Below are 26,982 nucleotides of genomic sequence, written 5' to 3' on the forward strand. Positions count from 1 at the left end.
ATTTGTTCTTAAAGTAATGCAGAATCACAGTAATGATCTTACTTCTCTGAAAGTAGCCAAATCAACCATAGGACAGCAGATCATCAATGTGAATAAACCAAGGACAGCCATGAATAGGAGACAGTCTGCCAGGTGCAAATACAACATAATTTATTATGTTCTGTTACATAAAACTTCATGAAAACAATACACAACACTCTCTAACAGACATGTTCCTAATTATATATACATGACATATGACCATCACTTGAGACTGTCAGAAAACGTAGCTGCAAGTTTCACTGAAGAGAGGCCTGTGTGGATAACTCTGAAGAGGCTCAGAACTTGTGTCACAAGGTCAAAAGACAATGTTTAGAAAGGGGGTTACACACCATCCACCTTTTATACTGTGGAGTTCAAAAAACAATGGACCACTTATACCAATGTAGAGTATGTCCTGCAAGATGTACTAATGATGACCTGATATCTATATGCTCTGAACTCACAGTGGTTGTCAAATGCTGTGTTGAAGTTGCTTAGATCGTCATCTCTGTCTTTATTTTTTAAACATTACTTTAATGTATAAATAAGTAAACTATGATCTACAGTATAACAGATAGCATTGTCTTGTTTTTTTTTTTTAAATTAGTTTGTAAACATTGTTACGTATGTACCTTGAATGCAAAAAGTTGGGTGCTTTGACACAAATAGATAAATTACATACCACTATCTGAATGACCATTGCACTGGGAAGAAAATCTAACAATAAGCTATCTTAAAAGTATAAGGTTATATAAACTGCTACAAAATTTGTGTTATAACACTATATTACATTTTTCTACACACCTGTGTGTCTCTTATAGAAAAATTAAATTAAATTAAGTTAAATTAAATTTTTCTAAATTTTAGTGCTTCCTTCATGTCACAGTAATTAGGATTTTCATATGTTTATGTTATTTACAAAATGATTTACAGGTTATTACTATGAAAAGTTGTACACAAGATTTTACTACAAAATGTTATGTTGTACTGTGTGAATACTATTGAAATTATTTTTCTACCAGACCATATTATGGATATCAATTGTAAAAATGGAGCAACAGTCTAGAAAGTATTCTTTTTTATAAGACATAATGTATACCATCAATGATTTTACTGATAACAAAAGATATGGCAACCAGTGAATGCACATCTTTATCAGATTGGAGCGCATGAGGTGGCACAGTGGTTAGCACACTGAACTTGCATTTGGGAGGACAATGGTTCAAACATGCATCTGGCCATCCTTGCTTTGTTTTTGTTTTAGGGTGCAAAAAACAACTAGGGTCACACACACCCTTGTCAAAACAGAAGAAGACTGACAAAAAAGGAGTTGAAAAAGACTACATGTTAAGCCAAATCGACAGAAGGAAAGTTAGCTAATAATAGAAACTTTGAGCAAGGTCCATAAAACATGACATTGAGAAATGGTGGTCCTGAACTAAAGATCAAATGTCCTTCACCATATTGCCACAATATATAAAATGTAAAACACAGTTGGTAGCCCACACATTGTTCACTGAAACAGATAACAACTCAGATGGTAAACATAAGTGGTTAAAAAAGGGCATTTTATCAGGCAATGGCAAACTATCGAAGGATGAGGGCAATGAGCACAAAGTGGTGGGAAGCACCATTTAAGAAATGGTGAAAGCTAAAAAGACAGAGCCCAATAAGCAACCTAGTTGAAATGATTTAACAGCGAGAGGGTAAAGAGGTGGTCATCCAAGCTGCTGGGAGAGAGTAATTCCTAGGAGATTGTTCCCATGAAGGGAGGACCAGTGGTGATGCCAAAGTGACCCATCTGCTGACAGACAGCAACAGAGAGATCACTAGAGAGAATGGAAGAACTAGTTGACCAAGGTACTAGGACTGCAGCATTGGCAGCAGCGTCAGTGGTCCTGTTTCCCATCAGACCGATGTGAACAGGAACCCACATAAACATCACACTGGCTCCATCAAGATGAGCAGGTGACAGCTTTCCTGGACCTGTTGCTCTAAGGGATGGGCAGTGTACAGCACGCAGAGTCTCTTAAGGGCACTGAGAGTGTCAGAACAGATGACACAATTGAAAAGGCTGTCTAGCCAGTTGTATTGCATCGTCTGATTCACGGTGAAGGGCTCTGCTATAAATACTGAGCATTGCTTTGGAAGCCAATATCAAAAATCGCCAGTGCCAATGACATGAGCTGCCACACAAAGCTGAGGTGGTGAGGGGTTCACACCCATTGGGAAAGTGAGAGGTAGTGTGAAGTTAAGATTTCAGAGCAAGAGTCGAAAGCAAACACCAGGAGGTAGCAGAGAAGAAGGATGTGCCCCATACTGGCCATCAAAAGAGTTATAGAAGAAGGAGGCATAGGATGGTTGGCCAGACATGGCAGACAAACAGCACGCATATCTGCTGAGGAGAAAGTTATGAGTGGTTTGGCAGCTTCTGCATAGAGACTCTCAACCAGGCTAGTTTAGAAGGTGCTAATGGCCAAACGGATGCCATGATGGCAGAACAGGTACAGGCATGCAGATGCATAAACGAAACACCCATAGTCTAGTTTCAAATCGACAAGTGATCAGTACAAACAGAGGAGGGTGGTCCGATCTGCTCCCCAGGAAATATCGTTGAGGACACGTAGGACACTGAGGGACTGCATACAGTGGGCAGACAGGTAATGATTTTGTCAGTGGAAAAGGGAAAGCCATTGTTGATGCTCCATGAGTAAAGAAGATTGGGACATCACTGAAGAGATTGCTCGAGGAGACAAGTCTGCACAGAACTGCAATAGATTGCAAAATTGTCAACGAAAAGTAAGTTAGAGATGCCCAGCAGGAGACAGGTCATAATAGGGTTAATGGTGATAGCAAAGAAGGGGGGTATGTGAAGCCCACTAAGAAATTCAAGAGCTGAAAGCAATAATGAGGATGCAATTTTGTTTCCTGGAGGTAGACGACAATAAGATGCTGTTATTCCAAGAGCAGCCATAAGTCCTCTTTGTTGGATTGAAGGCCACAAATGTTCCATTGGAGGAGAGTCATTGTCAGCCTTTAAAGACACTCTGCTACAGGACACATAGGCTGGATAATCCTGTTTCATGAGATCTACAGAGGCATCAGCATTCTCCTTCTGTTAGTCTATGGAGTTCAAGGCAAAAAATTGATTGGTGTTGCGCGCAGGCACAAGGAGGTCAGGTGGGCAAGGATATCACATGGCAACACCACCGATGAGGATCTCTAAGTCAATGAAGGAGAAGACCGTTTGCCTTTGAATGATTTTTTGGAGCCTTTCTGGTTGGCAGAGGAAGGCTCAGGTGTTCGTTGGCTGGAGGAATGTTAGAAGTTTTCACGGGAGTATTCATTCTGGCCTTTCTAGCCTGCTAGTTGTGTAGGAGGAGACTTCACCCCATGAGGCAAAAGTTTGGTGACTTGTTGCACAGCGGGAGTAGGGGACAGGGATGCTACCATGACACTGGGTGATTTTATGACTGCAGTGCTGAATTTGAGGCAGCATGTCTGTGTGGCGATATTCTTCATGGAGCGAGATGTAGCAAGAAGAGTACTGCTTGTGCTGGATGAAAGAACACAAGATTTCCAACTCCAACAACAAACAAGAGGCTGGGTAATGCAGTTTTTCCTTCACGCAGGTGTCCTGGATGGCCCACTCATTCGGACACAAGGAAAAATCTTGGGAGTAGGCAGTATGGTCGCCATTGCAATTGATAAAGCAGGGAGGAAGAGGCAGACAATGGCCCTTATGAACATCCCTAGCACAGGTTAGACATTTGGCCGTGTTTTGAAAGCACATTCAAATGTGGTCTTAACAGTGACACTGGTAGCAGCTCATCAGGTTCAGAACGTACGGTTGGTCTGTGATAACATCGTTGCTTGCTTTGATTTCTGACATAGGCATCACTCTACCAAAAGTGAGGAAAAGAGTGGGTGGAGGCACTAAGGATGCATCTACCTTTTCCATGACCCAATGAACTGCAATGACACCCTGATAAGAGAGGTATGTTTGGATTTCTGTCTTGGTCAGACCATTGAGCAGCCCAGTGTAAATAATACTATGGGAAGAATTCAACATTCGATGGACCTTGACTCAAACAGAATAGCCATGGAGGAGAAAAGCTGCAAGCAGTTGCTGTGCCTGAGAATCAGAAGTGGTCTGCAAAAGCAAAGTGCCTTTGCTTCAATGAAAGCAGAATTTCACAGCGCCAGACTTGCATCAAGACCTTTCTGAATAACAAATGGAGGTAGCAAAGGACTGACCATTTTCAGTACATGAAACCATGAGGAACTGTTGTGCAGCTGGGAGGGTCTTTGAATTGTTAGCCTCATTCTGTTTATGTCTATTAGAGATTGACTGTGAAGAAGAAGATTGGCTCAGTGCGAGAAAATCCCCCATGATTGCCAGCGTCTCTGATTGCGCTCCTCCCAACTGAGAAGGCGCACCCACCTTAGGTTATTGTTCACACCACAGATCACACTTCTCTAACACCTGACAAGGGACCAATCAGCAATTTGGTAAGGTAGCAGCTCAGTCAGTCACCCCTCCCTGGGCCTGGCTTGTAGCAGGGGTACATGCGAAACCTACCTGTTAAACCAGGGCTGGGAATTTTGTGTTACCCAGTCACCTATTATGTGTCAGAGTTGTTGACAGACCTTCAGGAGTGCACAGGAAGGAAAAAGAAAAAGAGGAACCTGAAATGCTGAAGTGGAGGAAGGATAGGAGAGGGTGAACAAAGAAAGAAAAAAGGAATGATAAACAGTAGAGAGTTTCTAACCTTGACTACCAAAAATGCAGAATACATTTCCAAAAAACGCACAGACATGTTCGCAAGGGAGGGGAAAAAGAACACGAAGAGGATAGACACACAGCATGGAAGGTAAAAGATGCTGCAAAGGCTGGGGGCCCGTGGCAGCCAAGCAAAAACATGCCAAAGAGTGGTGAGCCCCCTGGGGGATCCAGCAATCCAGATTTTTTGTTATTTCCCTAAATTGTTTCAGTCAAATGCTAGGATGGTTCCTTTGAAGGGGCACAGCCAACTTTCTTCTCCAACCTTCCCTAATCCTATGGGACCAATGACCACGATGTTTGTTCCCCCTCTGCAAAATCAACCAACCAACCAAACCAGACTGGAATGTTGATGGTCAGGCCCCAAGTCCATCCATGTGAGCAGGCACCCCACAGAAACAACAGAAAAGAGTCCTCTGTCAAAAATAACTCACAAGTTCTAGAATTCCTTGCCATTGTTTGAGATTCTTAGTTTTTATACTACCTAACTCATTCTCAGGAAGTTAGCTATGAAATTTGCACACTGATATACTGTATGCAGAACTAACATTTCAGCTTTTTTCAATTAACATCTTCAAATTGTTTCGTTCACTGTTTATCAGAAACCGTAATGAGGCACTTCCTTTGAAGTAGATCTGGTGTTAATAAAGAAAGAGTAAGATGTCTTTTTAACAGCACAACTCCATTTACTCACAGGTAAAGGGAGCACATGTGGCCAAGTTTAGTGACAGACAGTTAGCTTCAGCTGAAGACAAAGTGAGGCATAGCAGAAACCATCAGACTGAATGCTGACTATGCAATTGGAGATAAGGACTAACAATATAGGTGCAAAATTGCCAATACCACTATTGTTTATTACAAAATCCATCAACTATTAATGATACAGATCACAGAACAGATTTGCTATGGACAGTAATACACAAACATTAGTATCTCACTGTCGATGAAAATAACCGAATTTGGAAAGCCTTCACATCCTACCTCCCTCCCTCCTTCCCTCCAAATGCACACAAAGAAATGTGATCTGTTATTCACTGTTTGTAGTAGGTGTTAAGTTAATACATGTGTGCAGTCATCACTCAGATACAATCCTACTAAAACATCTGTGTCAGACTGATGTTTATATGATAGTATTACTCATCATGTTACCATCACAGAGTGCACATACCAAGCAGCGCATCAGTGTTGTGATTTTAATTGTGTGTTGCATAAGGAATGTTATCAGTAGTGTTTGAACTTTTACAGATACTTGCACTGGATGCAGTGAGAAATAATTACAATTTTCTACCATCAATTTAATGCACAAGGTGTGATTTACCAAGTTGGTCATTGTGAGATCACCGACTATTTCCTGCCACTTTGTGATTATCTAGTACAGTGCTAATTTAGTCAACAAAGCGTTTCAAGACATACATATTATTTTTTTCCTTGTTGGGAACAAAATTAGTTGTTCAAAATATTGAAATGTTTTACAATGTAACTTGTAGCAACAATTTCTTCAAACACTTGTAACAGGGCAAGAAGGAAGGAAGGAAGAAAGAAAGAAAGGAAGGAAGGAAGGAAGGAAGGAAGGAAGGAAAGAGGTGGGGTGATATTTCCCATTTTTCCCTTGTCCCTTTCTAGAAAAGCAGTTTTTCTGTATATTTTAGTACAGTTGGGAAACCAGTTTATTTGAAAAACTGATTCCTTAATGAAGCTATTGGATGACTTGTTTTATACATGGATTTAATTACCTTCATATGTATACCATTCCAATCTGCAGAATATTTGTTTCTCACTAATAAAATATTTGTTATGTTCATTGTTGACATTTTCCTTAATTTTATGATGCATTCCAACTTGTCATCAAGCCCAATGGCATTTACATTTTCTATTAATCTGCTACACTGACACCTGAGTACACAACATTTGATACCCTCAGAATAGCCAATGCACATGTGTCAAAAGCTAGTTTTGTAGAACAATGCAATTAAAGGTTTACTGGACTTTATAAACAGAACTTGTAAGGACATTAAGAAGTGTTCAGATGTGAACATATGAAGTATGAATGCTATCTGAGATATATTCAAGGTTTCTAAATAGTAATTTCATGAACAATGTTATTTAAGTAAGGTATGTATTCATACGCACGATAGCTAAAGCTTTTCTTATAACATTAACAGTTTGGAGTAATTGATCTAATATTAATGATTAATACAAATAATAAGAAACACAAAAGAACATAATGAATAAACTAATGTACATAAATAAATATGTAACCATGAAGTATAAAGTACAGTGCACTGAAAACGAATAAGCGCTGCTCCATGTTGTGTTGTGCTGCGAGGAACCACATGTATGGCAGTAATGTAAAGCATCATCATCCACTGCTACCATCTCTTCTCTCTCTGATGTGTGATGTGTGATTCATGTTTTCTTGATAAGTAAATATACCCATGAAGTATGCATGATGATTTGCAGGAATGTATAGAATAAGAGAGTGAAGATATGCAAGTTTTTCTGGTAAAATAATTACAGGTTTAGTGTACTTATTTGGTAGCCTGAGTATCGATAGAGTGAAATGATTATCATAGCTCTTCACACAACCTTTTGCATGTGCACTTGATAAAGTTATCCACTGTGTGTTGGTTTAATGCCGAGTTCTATTTTGGGGTTGCTGGAGAAACTACAAACTCTTCCCTCTGAAAACTTGGCATCCGGAACTTGCCACTTCCTTTTGCACTGTTAAAAAATTCCTACATATTTAAACTGGTCCCTCAATATGTTAACAGTATCAAAAGGTTTATTTCTCCTGCAAATTCTTATTTGCTGACCTAATTGAATCCTAGTAAACATCTCTCTTCTCCTAAGATACCAATTTATATTCTCAAAATCACAATCACAAGAACGGTAAGAATCGTCAGGAACCATGAAGACATGTTCCATTGTTATATCTGAGACAGGTCAGCACCCTGTTCACATTTTTATTCTGTGAACTACAGTTATTGCTGAAAACACATAATGTTGGCACTGCTGGTGATATTTTAATTTCAATATAGTGCATGAGGCAACTTGCAATTTCAGCAGAGTCTCCTTTTCCAGTACTTTCATCCCAAAGATACATTGAAGCAGTTCTGAACTTTATAACTATGGACACCAAAATCAAAAGGTCAGAATTTACTTTTGTAAAATTGGATTCCAGAATTTAGTTTGTGTGTGGGAAGCACCTGTTGCATGTCTATAGCAAAAGCAGCAACTGTTGAATCGTTATCTGACATTTGCCTTAATAGTGTGTGTGCGTGCCATCATAGCTCAGCATTGATGCGAACTTTTCCTGTTTCAATTATGTTATTTGCTCAGAATTGATGTATTGACTGTCTCCAGTTGTCACTTTTTTGTCATAATAGTTGCAGGTGTCAGTAGTAGTAAATCAAGTGTAAAATTTCATGTTAAAGACATGATGCTAAGACTCAAACTGGACAATCTTCATCATGGTTTTCAACAATCCAGTCACAATAACCCTCATTCATTTTGGATACATTTAAATCATAGACTAAGTATCTCCTTTCTGAACTTTTGGCTCTACTGTAGTGGCCAGATAAGGCAGGGGAAACTGTTATTGTGCACATTTACTTTGTCTCTATCTGAATCTGGTATTCCTTGTGTCTTTTCATGATGCTCACAATGATCTACATCAATGGCTCCAGTTCCTGTAACCTTGTCACTAGCAGTACACAGTCACTTTCTACTGAAATGATGTATGTTACAAAAATCAACTGCACTAACATTTTAACTCTCATTTCCATGAACCACTTTGTTATTTACTGTGCACAATCTATGAGACAACATGTCTTTATGAGTGATCATTTTATATCCACACTTATTAGTTTATTGAAACAACTATTATGTAAGGTGTAATCCCCCTATGTCCCAATATTTTTGAAATATTTCATCAACTTTATCATAGCCCAGTTTCCCTAAACAACCACACCGACCCTTGGGACCTACTTCTTTGGCCTTTACAACACTGTTTTCATACTTGCATATCCTTTACCTGTATTTCTCTTCTTCTTGGCCACGTGCATTTTCCATTGGTGTTGCTACACTCGACATTTTCAAGGACGACTTACGCAATGAGACAGTAAGCTGTATTACTCATTGTGTTTAAGAAATGTACATCATTACACTAAATGCACTATGGGTTTGCTGATTGTATCATTATTACATAACGGTATTTTCAATAAGTAACACTACTCTACACTCCACTCAATAAACCTTAATCCGAGAGCTACAAGCTACCAGACTGCACATTATAACTGTCATCACCACCCACAGCAGAGTGAACTCAACAGATACTCAACCTCGGTCCACAGACTGGCTCATACGCTTCTGCCATTCTCATGATTCAAATGCAGCCCAACTGGTCAGGCTGCAATCAAATGGTGAGTTTGTTCATATCAAAGTGTATTGTCCATTCACACTTATCAGGCATGAAACAGTACATTTCATACAAAATATTGCAAGAAAAACCAAAAGGACATACTTTCACACATACACCTCTGCTATTCTAAGGGCCTCTTTTATGGAAAAAAAGAGGAACCACTACCATTCACATAGGATTTACAGTAGTGTTTCGTGCTTAACTATAGAAATTGTGGTTAAACTGGCACTCAATTCAAATTTAATAATATACCACAACAGCTTGATTTATTTTTATACTTTAAAATTAACTTATTGTGTGACATTTGTTTTGCTGTGTTCCCAAGATTCTCAAATTTAATTTAACACTTCACATTTTCAATAAAAGTAAGATTTTAGTTTATTCTGTAGTTGCTTTTGCCCACCAGTAGAGGCTGTTTTTCCTTTAGTGACCTTTTTGAATTTGTCACTTCTCTACAGCAGGTTTGATGCGGGAATGTTTCTCTGAACACATCTAGGAAATTGCTAAGAAAGTTATCAAACTCTGAACTATTTTAAATACTACTGTCACAGCACCATTCTGTCCCTTTCAGCCTGAAATCAGAATTTTATCATAAATTTGAGTTATATTCACTTATATCTTCAAACATACAATTTGTTAAAATATTATCAATGCAAGTTGCTGACTAAGCAGCTTGTCTTGTGGATTCTGAGAAATTTAATTTCAGACATATTTTTTCATCAAAAATGTAATGAACAATACTTTTAATAATAATTTACCATTAAAATGTTTCACACACGTAAAGAGAAAAACACGTAGTCCTTTAAAAGTGTAGAGGTAGTACATCACTTCTCTATACACTGTTACAAGACACAAATATACCAATTCTATACAATAATCAGCAAAACAAAAGCTCAATACCTCATAGAAGTTGGACACTAATTAGAATCCATGACAGATTTAAGTACAAAGTATACAATAGGGAATATATAAAAGAAAAATCAAGACTAGCTGAATAGAACACTTTCAGAATTAATTGAAGGGCTTACTTCAATAGTAGTACAAGTCCATTTTTGTACATTTGGAAATACAGGGTCCTAAAGTTAAATGAGCACTGAAAAATCTGCAGTTGAGATACCAGAAATATTCAAGCATATGGCTTCTTGCTAGAGATGAACCTTTCTATCTGTTTGTTTGGATCATTAATTTCAGAAGTATTATAGGCAGAAAAGTGGAGGTAATGGACTTGTACCACTATTGAAATAAGCCCTTCAATTGATAACAAATGGTGCTAAAAATTAAAATGTCACCTAGCTGTATCTATAGTGTAAAATATTTATTGCTTTCTAACAGTCATAAAATCTATCTGCCATCAGCAACACTCAGGTATACAGCACAGAAATCTGACAAAATCTGAGCATGTCTGACAGTTTCAAAACATACATATGGAAGTGCATATCTTTCACAAAATAATACTCAGTACTTTTTATGCCTGCTTCACTTTTAATGTCTTAAAAATAGTATTACAAATAAAAAGACAGCTTTTAATTGTCATTGAAATTCATTGTATTCTCTGTATGAAAGCTGTGAATTATTCTAATGTGGAAGCTACGTGTTTCTTTACCAGAACCTACAAATAACAAAGACAGCTGATAGTGTACTATTAGCTTACTTGCATATGACCTCCTTTCATGAAAATTATCATTTTAACAATTAATTCTAGCTTTCATAAAGTGGGAAGGCACTAAAACTCACATGGCATAAAGCAGACATTTCATGATGATTGCCTGGACTTCAATTTTGTTTCACTTAATTACATGACCGTCAGTGTTCTCCCCCTGAGGTAGACCTGCTCCTCAGTTTAGTTTGAGAGAGAATATGCAATGTTCCCATCCAGAAAATCTGCCTGCATTTGAGTCAAGTTGCTGGTATTGAGTCAGCTCTGAACTGCCACTCTACCACCTTTATAAACTGCCTTAGGTTTTTTGCTTCAGAGGTCTCTATCTGTTTTGAAAGCACAATATTATCTACAACTGAGCATAATTTTATCAACAACTGGCCAGCAGTGCATGACATAGATCCACCAGAGCCCCTTTAGCCATCACTTTTCAGGGTTCCTGTGGGGTCTTCACAGTTACTGTAATGGTGCCCAACAACACCCAATTGCTGCTGAACTTCACCCTTACAGAAAATCCGCTACTTCACAAAGTTGCCTGTCTCCCATGGCTTGGATGCAGGGTTGGATTTATGGAAGACTTATTTGTATAATGGAAAACTCATAGCACTGTATGATGAAAAATTTCAGTGTGGTTTTTAGAGCTGTTCTTTCACTGTGACATTTACTGTATCAATGTCACAGCTGCAATAAGCCTCACTGTGTCCGACATCTTTAGAAATACAGTTATTTTGTTTGTGTCTAAATATTTTTCCCAATGATATTCTTTGAATAGGATTAAACCTGCAGAGTTAGTACTGTAAGGAAGCTTCATTTTAGCAAAAGTGTCTAGCATCACAGGTTTTCATCTGTCAGAACCAGATTTTTGCCTCCAAATTATCCCCAAGTACTGTTACTAATTCCTCATCTTTGTTGCCTTAGTACATTCTTCGCAATCCTTTCTCGTACTTCAAGTCAGTCTCCAATGCACAAGCTTTAGTTGTTTGAAAAGTATTGCAAAAGACCTCTTATTTTGTGCCAAAATGATGTCTTTTAAAGCCGTGGACAAGTAATCTGATTCCTTAGGTGTAGTTGATGCTTTATGTCACACACATGCCAAAAACCTTCTCAAGGGAGCCTCTTTTACTGTGGCTAGTAATTTGTTTATCAGTATATATAGCAAGTTTGCATCAGTCCTAGCAGAAAGCCTTAATTGAAAAGCTCTTATGAGCTTAGACCATTTTGATGGGTATGTCATGTGAACTACATGAGGTTGTGTTCTCTGCCACCAATAAGAGTATCAGCTTACGTATAGAAAGAAATATTGATAAAGTCACCTCCTTTAAATGAGAACTAATTCTGAAAAAAAAAAAACTGTCTGTGGTTCATTTTAGAATTGACCAGTGTTCCGTAAAGGGTGATGTTTCATAAGAGCAAATTCAGAAAAATTTTGCTATGGAGAATTGTGCACAGCTAAATGATTTGCCTTGCCCTAAAGAGTATCACTGAAAATTGATTTTAATAAAAATAAAGCCATCAAAGATAACACCAAATCATCAAAATGGTCTAAGCTGATAAGAGTTTTTCAATTCAGGCTTCCTGCTAGGACTGATGCAGACCTGCTATATATACTGACCCCCACTCATTGAACAAACAAATTATTAGTCACAGTAAAAGAGGCTTCCTTGGGAAGGCTTTAGGTATGTATGTGACAAAGCATCGACTACACCTACGGAATCAGAGTACTTGTCCACAGCTTTAAAAGACATCATTTTGGCACAAAATAAGAGGTCTTATGCAATACTTTTCAAACAACTAAAGCCTGCACATCAGAAAGTGACTTGAAGTATGAGAAAGGATTGTGAAGCTTGTACTAAGGAAAGAAAGAGGAGGAATGAGAAACAGTACTTGGGGAAAATTTGGAGGCAAAAATCTGGTTCTGACAGATGAAAACCTGTGATGCAAGATACTTTTGCTAACATGAAGCTTCCTTACAGTACTAACGCTGCAGGTTTAATCCTATTCAAAGAAGATCATTGGGAAAAATATTTAGACACGAACAAAATAACTGTATTTCTAAACATGTCAGACACAGCGAGGCTTATTGCAGCTGTGACATTGATACAGTAAATGTCACAGTGATAGAACAGCTCTAAAAACCACTGAAATTTTTCATCATATGGTGCTATGAATTTTCAATTATACAAATAATTAAGTTGTACAATATATGTAAGAGATTAAGTGGGTGTGTTCAGTGAGGATATTTCTCTGAGAAGAACGGATGCATTAGAATTTACAGTATACACAAATAATAACCTGCCAGGTTAGCCGAGAATGCTAATGCAGTGGTATCTGATTTGGGTAGGCGTGCCAGCCCAGGATGAATCCGCCTGCAGTAACATCAAATGCTGGTGCCTTGACCAGCCTGGGTATGTTTTTTAGGTGGTTTTCCACATCCTGAATACCTGGCTTGTCCCCCACATCACACCTCAGTTACATGACTCACAGACATTTGGAACACGTTCACACTATTTCATGATTTACACCAGATGCAGACAGCTGGGGTACACTGATTCCATCCTGGGGGTATGGGGTCGTGGCAGGAAGGGCATACAGCCACCCCTTCCTATTAACCCTGTCAAATCTGACTAACCACACCAACCCTGCACAACCTACAGGACAAAGACAGAAGAAGAAGAAGAAGAAGAAGAAGAAGAAGAATCAGCACGTACCCTGGGGGAATGCAGGTTGTCAAGTACATTTTATATTTTGTCTCATACATAGTTATATTGTCAATTGTCTGACATTTTTACAAGGATTATCTGTACTATGCAAAAAGAATTTTAGTGTTTTTGCTCTTCATAAGCAGAAACTAATTGTTGGTGTGATGCTAAATTGCCCTGCAGAGTCTGATATGCAAATTTGCTAAAGTTGCACTGTGTTAGTAACAAGTTTCCTTAGAAAAGAGAGAATACATTCATAATTAACACTCCAGCAGCCCAGGCCAGGGTATCTGGAAGTCAGTCTTCGAGGTGAGTGAGCAACTTGAGATCAGCAAAATAAACAAAACAGGTGACGAAAATAAGGACCTCTCCCCCTCGCCCCTCGCCCCTCGCCCCTCGCCCTCACCTCTCCCTCCCCCTCTCTCTCCCCCTCAAACTGCCCCCCTGCAGAAACTACCCCCCTCCACACACACACACTCACTCACTCACTCACTCACTCACTCACTCACTCACTCACTCACTCACTCACTCTACCTTGCAAGAAACTTCCTCATTGATTAGAACTGAAAAGCAGACTGATTCCAGTACCCCATACAGTTTTCCATTTCTTGGGAATGTTTATAACAACATACATTCCACTCCAAAATGAAAGATTCATTCCACTACTATTCTAAATAAAGTCAGTGACTAAGAGTTTGATGCCCATTATCTGCTATTATAAATGGTTTCTATTGGCATTATTTGGCCCTCTTGTAAGAGACTGTTGACAAAGTATTGCTAAATGTATGTAATTAAAGATGAAAAGATTGCACACTGACTTGAACAGTCCTGTACTAATTTGATCAAAACATAGTATTGTTCTCCATATAAAAGTAGCAGGGAAGCAGACTTCACCTTTGCTCTAGAAATATAGCTGAAAATCATGATAGAACTACTGATCACATTGGACTTCCAGTAATACTGCTATAACATAGAACAATGATTTACAGGTTTCTACTATTAAAATGCACACAGTTCTCAGTGCTGGAATTTATGGTGACAGTTCGAAAACATTATTTGCTAATCCTAGTGCAAGTGATTTACAGAAGTCTCAACAAATACAGAAACAAAAAGGAGAAGATTTCACAAGTTCTGTATTCCAGTAAAAGCTGTTAGAAATAACCATTTTGGAGAGTCTGCTATCTCACTGGAGGGGAGGGGGGGCAGTTATTGCATTATATGGAAATGTCCAATCAGATATTGAAGATGCACGAGCCAAATGAACTTATAGCTTTGATAATTTTGGCACAGAAATAATCCTTGATATGCAAGAGCTAAAGTGTTCATTGGGAACTGAACAGAGGTGATTGTTACACTAAAATATAGCTTGCCAAACTGATATATGTGGAATGTAATGATAATTAATTAGACCTATCTGTAATGACATGCATCAGATAACCATCAGACAAAACTGGTGCTGCAGTCTGTGCTGAAACATCATACGACATATTGGCGAGATGAACAAATGAGTCATATGTAGAGAGCATAATACACAAATATGAATTATTGAATTTGACTGCAGATGCATCTTTCATGGTTGCTTATTATGGAACAGGCAACCCTGTGGGGGCACACTACAGGGTGTTACAAAAAGGTATGTCCAAACTTTCAGGAAACATTCCTCACACACAAAGAAAGAAAATATGTTATATGGACATGTGTCCGGAAATGCTTACTTTCCATATTACAGCTCATTTTATTACTTCTCTTCAAATCACATTAATTATGGAATGGAAACACACAGCAACAGAATGTACCAGCGTGACTTCAAACACTTTGTTACAGGAAATGTTCAAAATGTCCTCCGTTAGCGAGGATACATGCATCCACCCTCCGTCGCATGGAATCCCTGATGTGCTGATGCAGCCCTGGAGAATGGCGTATTGTATCACAGCCATCCACAATGCGAGCACGAAAAGTCTCTACAGTTGGTACTGGGGTTGCGTAGACAAGAGCTTTCAAATGCCCCCATAAATGAAAGTCAAGAGGGTTGAGGTCAGGAGAGCGTGGAGGCCATGGAATTGGTCCATCTCTACCAATCCATTTGTCACCGAATCTGTTGTTGAGAAGCGTACAAACACTACACCTGAAATGTGCAGGAGCTCCATTGTGTGTGAACCACATGTTGTGTCATATTTGTAAAGGCACATGTTCTAGCAGCACAGGTAGATTATCCCATATGAAATCATGGTGGTGAATGGAGGAAGTACAGTACATACTGACGAAACTAAAATGAGCTCTAACATGGAAATTAAGCGTTTCCGAACACATGTCCACATAACATCTTTTCTTTATTTGTGTGTGAGGAAATTTTCCTGAAAGTTTGGCCATACCTTTTTGTAACACCCTGTATATTATATGCTTCTAATATAGTGTCCAGCAGCAGTTTCTGTCCGACAGATGCAGATCTGTTTGTGATAGTGTGTCATGTTCAAGGTTTTATAGTGTTATTTAAATGAAGAGGTTGGCTAGCTATTAGAGCATCTTGATGTCCAACTGTGGCCCAGAAGCAGCACAAATTCTGGATCGAAGGTGTACCAACAGCAGCATACATCTTCTGCACTTGAAGTTAACTTGTGGCAGGACTGGCCCAATCTGCATATGGATATACATTTTGAAGAGCTGTGTGGATTATCAGACCGGAGAACATCAAACTATGACTTTTGCAGAGTTCATCATTCCAACTTGTGTAGAAAGCCTGCACAGACAAGAACAGAATCCATGTTTGGTATATTCAATGAAATAAAAAACTTATAATTATGTACTTACAAATAAAGTAAAACAGTCAGACGCTACACAAACATTTATTTTGATAGAGCTTGAAAAGAATTTCCAAAGAGTGGTAACACAAAACCCTGATTTTCTGCACTTATACATACTAGGTTTACAGGCACTAAAAAATCAACATCTATATCTCAATATGATGGGTGAGCTGTCATGCAGCATGCTGTAAGCAGGTTCACAATGTGTTTAAAACATATCAGTACTGCAATTCAAAAAACAAAACTCGTCTTTGTAGAAACAAAACAAACTTCTCAATGAACCGACACAGACTACATAATCTCTTCAAAGTCAGATGCAAAAAGCTATAATTATCACACTGGAAAGAGATCCAACCCCAAATTTGAAAGCTGGATTATTAACTACAACTCTTAGCATGGAAAGCATTTATTATGAACATTTAAGTACAGACAGAACAAAACTGACCTCATGGAAGGGGAAGAGCTGTCATTTACATCAACATCAAATACTCATGAACAAACATACATTACACACATAATAAATTTCTAGAACCTTCCAGAAATAAGATATACTAAATAACAAATAGTTTCTGGTGGTCAAGGTTTAAACAACAACCTACAGTGTAGCAGCTAGCAATGATAACTGTTACATCACATTGCAAGCAGTACAGCTTGGCAGCAATACAGAAGGTATAAATTAATGTCCAAAAATACTCTAGTCATGATTACCTGACTAACATTTGTATTCCTAGCTTGACAATATTAGCTTTTTCAAGCCATGAGTACAAACATTAAATTAAGATAAAACTGTGTGTATCATTATGTAACAACAGTGAGTATAGAGTATTTTTGCACTGCATGGAGCTTTTTCTGTCCCTGCAATTTTTGCTCTGCAGGAAGTTTAACATTCCTTGCACAAACATTCCGGTTAATTTACCTAATTTTCATAAAGACTTCAGATACATTTACTTTGAAAGTGTAAACTACAAAAATGTAATATGGATTAAGACTATGTTACTCTTTCAGACATGACAAAGATTTTACATTCATACATATTCTGAAAGATTAATACCTTGCTGGTGCAATGACACACTTCTATCATTGGCTGTTCATTTCAGTTCTATGTACTTGTCATATCTGATCCTCTTTCCATCCTCCAAATATTTATTTCTAGGCTGCCCTTTTTCTTTCTTTCCCAGCACATTTCTTTCAGGAAGGTTAATGATGAGAGTGTTGTGTCTGACAACATGTTCAATACATTTTATTTTTCTGTTTTCCATTTCCTTTAATAAACTTCCCTCTTCATTGACTTTCTTAAGATCTCCAGATTGGTCCATCCACCTTATCATTTTCCACCATATCCACATTTAAGCAGCTTTTGTTTGATTCCTTTCAAGTTTACCGGAGTCCAACTTTCACTTCGATAGAACAGTGTACGTCACACAAATGGGTTTGCAATTGATTTTTTGGCATTTATATTCATACAAAAGCTACGTAAAAATGTATTTCATAGTCATAAATGGTTTTTTTGTCAATGGAATCTTTCACTTCTATTCAGCATCTACTGTCTTCTTATGCCAATTAGATGACAATTATTTCATCTCGTCAAATCTGGGGTCATCAATTTTTATGTTGGCTTTGATTTCTTCCACATTTTCCATACTACCATTACCTTCACTCTGCATTTGTTCACTTTTTAATTTCCATAATTTAAGAGTGTGACAGGACTTTTACGATTCTAGTTATGAAAGAAAATAAAGATGTTAATGAAAAGAAGATCAACTATCATGTTTAAATGCTTTGCCAGCACAGCAATTCTTTCATTACATTCATCCATCACCATTGTGTCATATTGTGTTCTTGTGTGATAATGTTGAGTATATTAGATATCCTTGCAGGATCACACTTCAAACCATTGCCACCAGTTTCTAATGTCAATAGACTTTGAAGGAAATAGTGCATAATTTTTAAACCAGATGCTATTTACTCTATGGTCATTGTTAACCTGAAGCATGACTTTGCAAGAAAGTTAGCAAAGCACTACATTGCACTAAACTTAATAAAAGAAGAAAAAGACCTACTACTAATTGTATTAATTGCCAATTTAAAAAACAAGCATGTTCAAATATGAATCTGTACTTTTAGTTCTTATATCTAAACTAAATGACACATTATCATGTAACTCTTCAGGCTTTCCCAGTAAGATCTTGGCATGTGGAATAATCGGGTCTGCTGCCAGATGTTTGTGTCGCACTGGCCAGAGCGACACAAACATCTGGCAGTAGACCCGATTATTGCACAAATTATCATGTTTATGTCACATGCCAATGCACTAAGGACCATGCAATGGGAAATAAACAGAATTCAAGAACCAATAGACAATAATGAAGATTTCTAAGGTTGATGAACATGCCAGAGGTAGCTGTAATTCTGCACCTAACACATGTAAATTCAGAGAATTTCTTCTTGACCTTTTCTTGTGCAATTCCACAAAGAATTGTTTCTAAATCACAACCTCACATGATTTGTAAGAAAATGACTGTATATTTCTTTCCAGTTTCAACCCATCATTAGTCTCTTAGAATTCCAGGAGTGTAGAATCACCTGAATTAGCCCTGACTTCCAGTAAAATCAATTTCCATGCATACTTCTTATTTTCCAGGTCTCCTCTAACAAAGTTTATCTAGATAAAGTGGAAAACTAACTTGTTAGAACTAAATGGTTCAAATGGCTCTGAGCACTATGGGACTCAACTGCTGTGGTCATTAGTCCCCTAGAACTTAGAACTACTTAAACCTAACTATCCTAAGGACATCACACACATCCATGCCCGAGGCAGGATTCGAACCTGCGACCGTAGCAGTTGCACGGTTCCGGACTGCGCGCCTAGAACCGCGAGAGTTAGAACTAATGAATGAAAATATAATAGAAGTTACCAAATATTACATAGAAATTACTAGGCATGATTTCATTGCTCAACTTGTCAAGAAAAGAAAATAGAAGAAAAATCACAAGAAATTATCAAGCTCACCAAAGAATTAACATTAATGGTAAGAAATTTTCTCACTCTGAAAAATCACCCCTCCTTTCCTCCTAGATTATATCAATCAGTTTTTACTGTCTACAGTCAGAAGAGGTGCACTGAATAATTTCAAACAGATTAGTTTGTAATTTCCAGGAAAAAAGAGCTCAATGTTTATGTTCATTACCAGCAAGGCTCCTAAACAGATTACACGTTTTCACTCCATAAAAATTAAAGAAAAACTGATGGAGTTTCATAAAATGGTCAGATCAAGGAGCTGGATCTTCAACATCAGGAAAACCTATCTGAGCCTGTGAGAAACTAACAAACACTTACAAATCTAAGGAAGAAGCCACATACATGGTGGAATGATACCAGTGAATCACACCAAAGGTGAATCAATTTAAAAGAGATCCAATGTATGTAAAATATTATTCAAACAAATCAGAAACCAACTGAGAAAGTAACAAAATGCAATCTTCCCAAAGGATGATCAATGCTGCTCAAAGTGGCCATCAGATGTTGCTTACTGAAAAGATATGATCAAAATTCAAACAAATCAAAATGACAGTACTAGAGGCATTTAAAATGAACTTGTGAGTTACAAACTAACATTGCTGGTGTTTCAACAAAAGGTGTCACATTAACAACCACAAATGAAGATACCTGGGGAACACTTTAAAAATCCACTCAATTATGGAAAAACTAACAAGGCCATACTTAACATATAAACAATACAGATCACCTGATAAGGATGAAATAACCAGTACATTACATTACTTATGGGACAACAATGTGCCTGGAGGAGTATCAGTTTTAATTGTCAGATGAGTCAACTGGAAAGTAGAAATTTTAGGACAAGAAAACAAAGATTGAGACACTGCACTGACCAGTCTGTGATGGGAATAAAGGGAAACAACAACTACAGAAATCTCCCTATCTTTGGTGACATAGCATTACTCCAGCTTTTATCCTAGACAGATCTTACACCCAACACCAAAGAATTGAAACTGTATGTTAATTTAAGAGGAGTTGTTGAACAAATATTCTAACCCTTTACACAGTCATAAAATCCAAAGAAATAACACATTTTTCATCTTCACAAACAATACCAGGACTATCCCCCAGTCACAAGATGTGAAACAAAGCTTAACTGCACAAAATGCAGTCCATACAGTTCTATCTTTCAAACCTTGCAAAATAGGAGAGTAAGTACTGACGAAAGTATGGCAAATAAGACAGGTTTGAGTCTCACATAGATAGCTCAGTCAGTACAGCACTTGTTCATGATAAGCAAAGATCCCAAGTTTCAGTTTCAGACTGGCTAATAGTTTTAATCTGCCAGGAAGTCTAAAAACTGATGTATGATTCACAATATGCAAAGCGTTATTCTTACAGTGTAAACTTCTATCTTCACATTTAATCAAATTTTATTTGTGATATAGCAAAAGATCTGTTTTGCACATTTCAAGGGTTTTTAAAACCAGTGTAAATTGTGGAAAAATGTAGATGGTGGGTCATTACATTTTAAGCATTTACTTTATAAAAACTTCTCATTCTGGAAGCATCTCCCAGGCTGTGGCTAAGTCATGTCTCTGCAATATCCTTTCTTTCAGGAGTGCTAGTTCTGCAAGGTTCGCAGGAGAGCTTCTCTAAAGTTTGGAAAGTAGGAGATGAGGTACTGGCAGAAGTAAAGCTGTGAGGATGGGGCATGATTCATGCTTGGGTATCTCAGATGGTAGAGCACTTGCCTGCAAAAGGCAAAGGTCCCGAGTCTTGGTCGGCACACAGTTTTAATCTGCCAGGAAGTGTCATTAGCTAGTTTCAACAATTTGTCCTTTACAAGCAACCATAAAACCAACATGGAATAGCACCTAAAGGCTATGTATTGACACACACCCACCACCACGTATCAGGATTCAGGCACTGTGTTTCAGAAGTCAAAATAACAGAAGAGCCCTACAAATGCTTAAGAATGCACAGAAAAGTAAGGATAAATCAACAAACAGACATAATGTCGGACATCAGTAATTCTGACAACAGATGCAACACTAAGTGAAACTAGGCACAGGACAACCAGCCACAGAACAAGATAACATCACTATTGAACTGAATGGAACATCTATATATGAGGGGTTACAGGTAGTAAATTTATTTAATAATCGTTTCTTAAATATAGTAGGAAAGCATAGGGACAAAATTAGAGAGAAAATTCACAACAGTATGTTGAAAAAGCAACTTTCATAAAATTAAATCATATGAATGTATCAATAATGTCTTGTCCTGAAACTGAAAAAATAATATGTTCTCTCAAAAATAAAAGCTCATCTGGTTTTGATGGTGTTGTCAATAGAGTACTAAAGATTTGCTCTCATATAAATATGCCTAGTCTTATCTGAAATATATAATGCATTATTAATTCAAAGCATTTTTCCAGAGAGATTGAAATATACCATTGTTAAACCTCTGTTTAAGAAAGGTGAGTGGAGGGATGTCAATAACAGTCTACCTATTTTACTGCTGATATTTTCCAATACTTGATAAGGTTATGTATTCTAGAATAGAATCTCACCTTAGCAACAATGATATCAGCAAGTCACAGTTTGGGTTTCAGAAGGGTTGCTCTACTGAGAATGGCATTTACATGGTCACTCATCAGGTTTTACAACCATTAAATAATAAAATAGTGCAAGTTGGCATTTTCTGTAACCTATTTAAGACATCTGACAGCGAAAATCACAGTATTCTCCTAGATAAATTTAAGTTTTATGGGACTTATGGTATAGCCAACTAATGCATACCTAACCAAAGGAATGAAGAAAGTTGTTCTTAGTAATTCAACCAATATAGTCCAGGGATGTTATCTTGATTGGGGAGAAATCACACACACACACACACACACACACACACACACACACACACACACACACAGGGTTCCACCATTGCACAATCTTAGGTCCACTATTTTTCCTCATATATGTAAACCTTCTGCCTAATATAAAACTAGGACTTAGTTCATTTTGCACATGACACTAGTATTGTAATCAAAGCATACATTCAGAAACAGAAGAAAAGATAAATTATGTTCTTAAAAGTATCATTGGTTTTCTACAAATTCTCTCATCCCAGTTTTAAAATGGTAACATATTCAGTTCTCCAAATATAAAGGTACTAATCCAATGACAAGTAACACATGGTGAGGGAATAATAAATAGGGGGAAAACTTCAAAATTCTTAGGTGTCCATACTGATGAGAATTTAAAGTTGAAAAAAATTACGTTTTGGAACTTCTGAAACAACTTAGCTGAGCCATTTTTGCACTTACAATCATTGCAAATATTGAAGAGAGGCAAATAAGTAAGTTGACATATTTTGCATACTTTCATTCAATAATGTCATATGGGATAATGTTTGGGGTAACTCATCTTTAAGAAGAGTCTTCATTGCACAAAAATGTACTGTAAGAATAATGTGGGCTCACCTATGGTCATATTGTAAACATCTGTTTAAGGAGTTGGGCATTCTGACTACTGTTTCACTCAAGTTCATTGTAAATAACCCACTACAGTTCAAAAGGGACAATGATTTACATAATTACAATACCAGAGGGAAAGATGACAAACATTATGCCACATTAAGGCTGTCTTTAGCACAAAAAGGGATTGGGGCAACAATGCAGCAACAAAAATTTTTGATCACTTACCCAGTAATATAAAATGTCTGATGCAGCAAAGTGAAATTTGAAAAAAGTTTCTCCTTGACAACTCCTATTCTGAAGAAGAATTTCTTTTACTGTAATGTGTAAAAGGTGGTAGGTAGGTGTTACTAACTCACAATGTATATTTTTTCTTTATTTAAACACTTAGAACTAAATGTTCAGAATGTAACCATATGTACAAATTAATGTGAATGTAAAAAGACTCGTTCCACATCATTACACTGTATCATGCAAAATGATCCATGGAACATTTAAAAGGTAACCTAGTAACATTTTTTACAGAAGAATAATCCATAAAACACAAATTTCATAATATTTCTATAAAATTATATCACTGACAAAGCAGTAGAATCATCTTATAGAGGATTACTTACAAACACAAACATAAGTATGTCAGTATGTTTGTCTTATTTCACTAATATGGGTAAGCACTGACGGTAGGTAACAGAACTAAAAAGAATGAATATAATCGCACATATTTTTGAGTAAACCTTACTGGACACAAGACCACTTGAACAATCCTTTCTAAAACACATGTATGCACTGATCCCTAAGGTTTTTCATTTTTCCATAATTTTTATAACATTTTATATTATGACAACAGAATATACAGCATCTCATTATTACATAGAGTACTCAGTATCTGCCCCTACACTTCTTATCCCAAGTGGTGTTTGTTTGCTGCCATTCCTTGCATCTTAAATCTGTTGACAGGTATTAGAAAGCTTCCATTTTTGAGGACTAGTTTTTTTTTAAGTTACTGAATGCCACATCAATTGACACCTTGTTTGCTCTTAAGTAGTAGTTTGTATTACCTGTACTTTTACTTTATGTATAATCATGGAATAATTATTACCTGTGCTTTTACTGATCTTTCTATTTACTTACCATGTATCATTCTTCAAATAATGTGATGTGTTAGCACATATTTTGCTTAATATAAGAGTCATATACATGATTTCGGGAAGAATGTGTTGGCATCCTTACATTTACCAATATTATATGTGTTATAACTTCAAGTTGAACAAATATATTTCAAGGAAGACGCAATACGTGAAAGTCACAGATCAAGTAAACAGAGTAAGATGTGTGTACACTTTAACAGTCAAATCATAAGTGAGTCCAAGTCTAGCGGCCACTGGCTGGCTGGCCGCTTAGGTGGCGCTGCTGCTGCATAGCTGGCAGACAGCAGCACATGTAGAGGACGCGCGTAACTGCGCGGCGGTACTTTGAAAGATTGGTTAGTCAGAACACTTTCCCCCCTTTGAATTTTTTGCACAGGTCTTGATGAAGGTGGCCTGTAGATTGCTAACGTCCTGAGGTGTTGTTTGACTGGAGGAGGAGGCTTCCTGTATGGACGGAAGTGACCCCGATGATAACGGGTCGAGATGACAGGAGACGTGGGGGTCGAATCTGCTGGGGCCCCATGCATCAATCTGCCCATTGCGGCAAGTCCGGTTGTTATACCAGGAGACATGGGTGATGTGTCCGCATCCATAGGAGAAGGAGGCGAGTAGAGTTGCTCCGACAGATGACGGTCATCTGGTTCTTGCATGGGCAGGTCTGCTGGTGGCGTTAGTTCTTGTGCTGGCACCGATATGACGGTCAGAGGATTGCATTGTGAGTGATGAGAGATGCCAGTATACCAAGCATCAGGTAGAGCCGAAGGTGGTGGAGCGGTATCTGGAACAGGTGTTGCCAGCACATGAGGCCGAAGCTGGTCCGAATGACGCACTGCAACACCCGTGTCTGTCTGGATTTCATACAGTCATTGGCCACGGTGTCGTAAGATGCAGCCAGGACTCCATTCTGGCCGCCTGCCATATCCCCATACCCATACAAGGTCGTTAGTGGTGAACCGGCCAAGCGAAGGCACCAGCGGCCTTGACGTGGAAAGCCGCAGAAGATGAAGTAGTGTGCGGGACTGTCAGCCATGTAAGAGCTCAGCCGGGCTGTGGTCGCCCATGGGGCTGAAATGGTAAGAAGCCAGAAATTGGATAAACGCATCATCAGCAGCAGAAGAAGTCAGGAGTTTCCTCATTTGAGCCTTAAATGTGCGGACCATTCGTACAGCCTCACCATTTGACTGTGGATGGAACGGAGGGGCCGTGACATGCATGCCGCCACAACGGGCACAAAAATCTGCAAATTCAGAAGAGGCAAATTGCAGACCATTATCAGTAACAAAGGTAGAGGGAAGGCCTTCCAAAGAGAAAATGCGAGCTAGAGCATTGGTGGTTGCTGCAGTGGTAGATGACGTGCAACGGACAATGAAAGGAAAGTTAGAGTAGGCGTCAATAATGAGAAGCAAATAAGTACCTAAAACAGGTACCATGAAGTCAGCAAGAATACACTCCCAGGGCTTCTCAGGCGCAGGCCACGGTGACAAAGATGACTTTGGGGCTGCGGCCTGTGACACACAAGGGCCGCAGGCAATGACCATGTGTGTGATTTCAGAGTCTATGCTGGGCCAGTACACATGACAGCTTCTTCTTTAATTTGAGAACACTTTTGTTGGGCATCCGCGAGTGTTTTGGAGGCATAAGCAATGGATTGTTCAGAACCGTCAGAAAAATGGTGTGCAAAGACTGCACCGACCCCATATTGAGGCATCTGTGGCAAGAACAAGATGTTGGCTAGGTCAATAAGCAGCCAGGCACGGGGCCTGTTTCAGCATATTCTTCAGTTTCTGGAAAGCTGCAGGGGCACGTTTTTATGCAACAGACGATGCAACGGCTGAGCCACTGAAGCAGCAGACGGTAAAAGCCTGTGATAGTATGCTCTTTTCCCCAAGAAGGCCTGCAGTTCCTTAACAGATGTAGGGCAAGGAAGGGCATTGATCGCAGTGACAGTTTGCTGAAGCAGACGAATACCATCCTGAGAGAATTGAAACACCAAGTACATGATAGATGCCTGAAAAAATTTCATTTTAGAAGATTACACTTAAGACAGCAGTCTGTAAGACATGAAAAAGAGTGTGGAGATTTTGAAGATGTTCGTCAGTGATGGAGCCAGTGACAACAATGACGTCCTGGCAATTTATACACCCAGGGACATCGAGCAGTAATTGTTCCAAGAATCGCTGAAAAAGAACAGCGGTGCTGGCAACCCCGAATGGCAATCATTGGTACTGATAGAGGCCAAAAGGCATGTTAAGGACCAGAAACTGCCAGGAAGTGGTGTCGAGAGGAAGTTGATGATAAGCTTCCGAAAAATACTGGCCTCCAGCAAGTTTAGTGAACAATTATTCAGGTCAAGGCATAGGGTAAGTGTTGATAAGGCATTGAGCATTTACAGTGGCTTTGAAATCACCACAGAGATGAATATCACCATTTTGCTTAACAATGACGATGACAGAAGAGGACCACTCACTGGAAATGACAGGAAGCAAGACCCCTGAAGCAGTGAGACAATCCAGCTCCCATTTGACCTGATCACGAAGGACCATAGGAATGGGCTGAGCCTGAAAAAACTTAGGCCAAGCAGTGGGTTTGCGCATGATATGAGCTTCAAAGTCATTTGAACGGCCTAATCCAGAAGAAAAAAGGGAAAAAAAATTTGGTCGACGAGGAATCCAATTGAGCATAAGGAATGGCATCAGAGACAAGATTGACAGAGTCATCTATGGAGAACCCAAAAACGCAAAAGATATTGAAACCAAAAAGATTCTCTGCATTACTATGGTCGACCACAAATATGGGAACAGTGCGAACGACAGATTTGTAAGATACCTCAGCATCAAATTGTCCCAAGAGAGAAATCTTCTGTTTATTGTAAGTCCGTAATTGCCTAGTGACAGGTGACAGGATCAGAGAACCCAACTGAAGATACGTCTGAGAATTGTTGATAGTGGCAGCGGAACCAGTATCCACCTGCATGCAA

General features: G+C 38.4%; 1 long non-coding RNA gene across 1 annotated transcript in view; it reads right to left on the bottom strand.

The window, feature by feature from the left end:
• Positions 1-14,086: 14,086 nt before the first annotated feature.
• LOC126299131 (uncharacterized) overlaps positions 14,087-26,982 on the bottom strand; it is a 101,941-nt gene continuing 89,045 nt past the window's right edge. Inside the window, exon 3 of the long non-coding RNA XR_007552727.1 lies at positions 14,087-16,317. This is a non-coding gene — a long non-coding RNA (uncharacterized LOC126299131). The remainder of the gene's footprint in view (positions 16,318-26,982) is intronic.

Source organism: Schistocerca gregaria, chromosome X (assembly GCF_023897955.1).
Source record: "Schistocerca gregaria isolate iqSchGreg1 chromosome X, iqSchGreg1.2, whole genome shotgun sequence".
Lineage (NCBI taxonomy): Eukaryota > Metazoa > Arthropoda > Insecta > Orthoptera > Acrididae > Schistocerca > Schistocerca gregaria.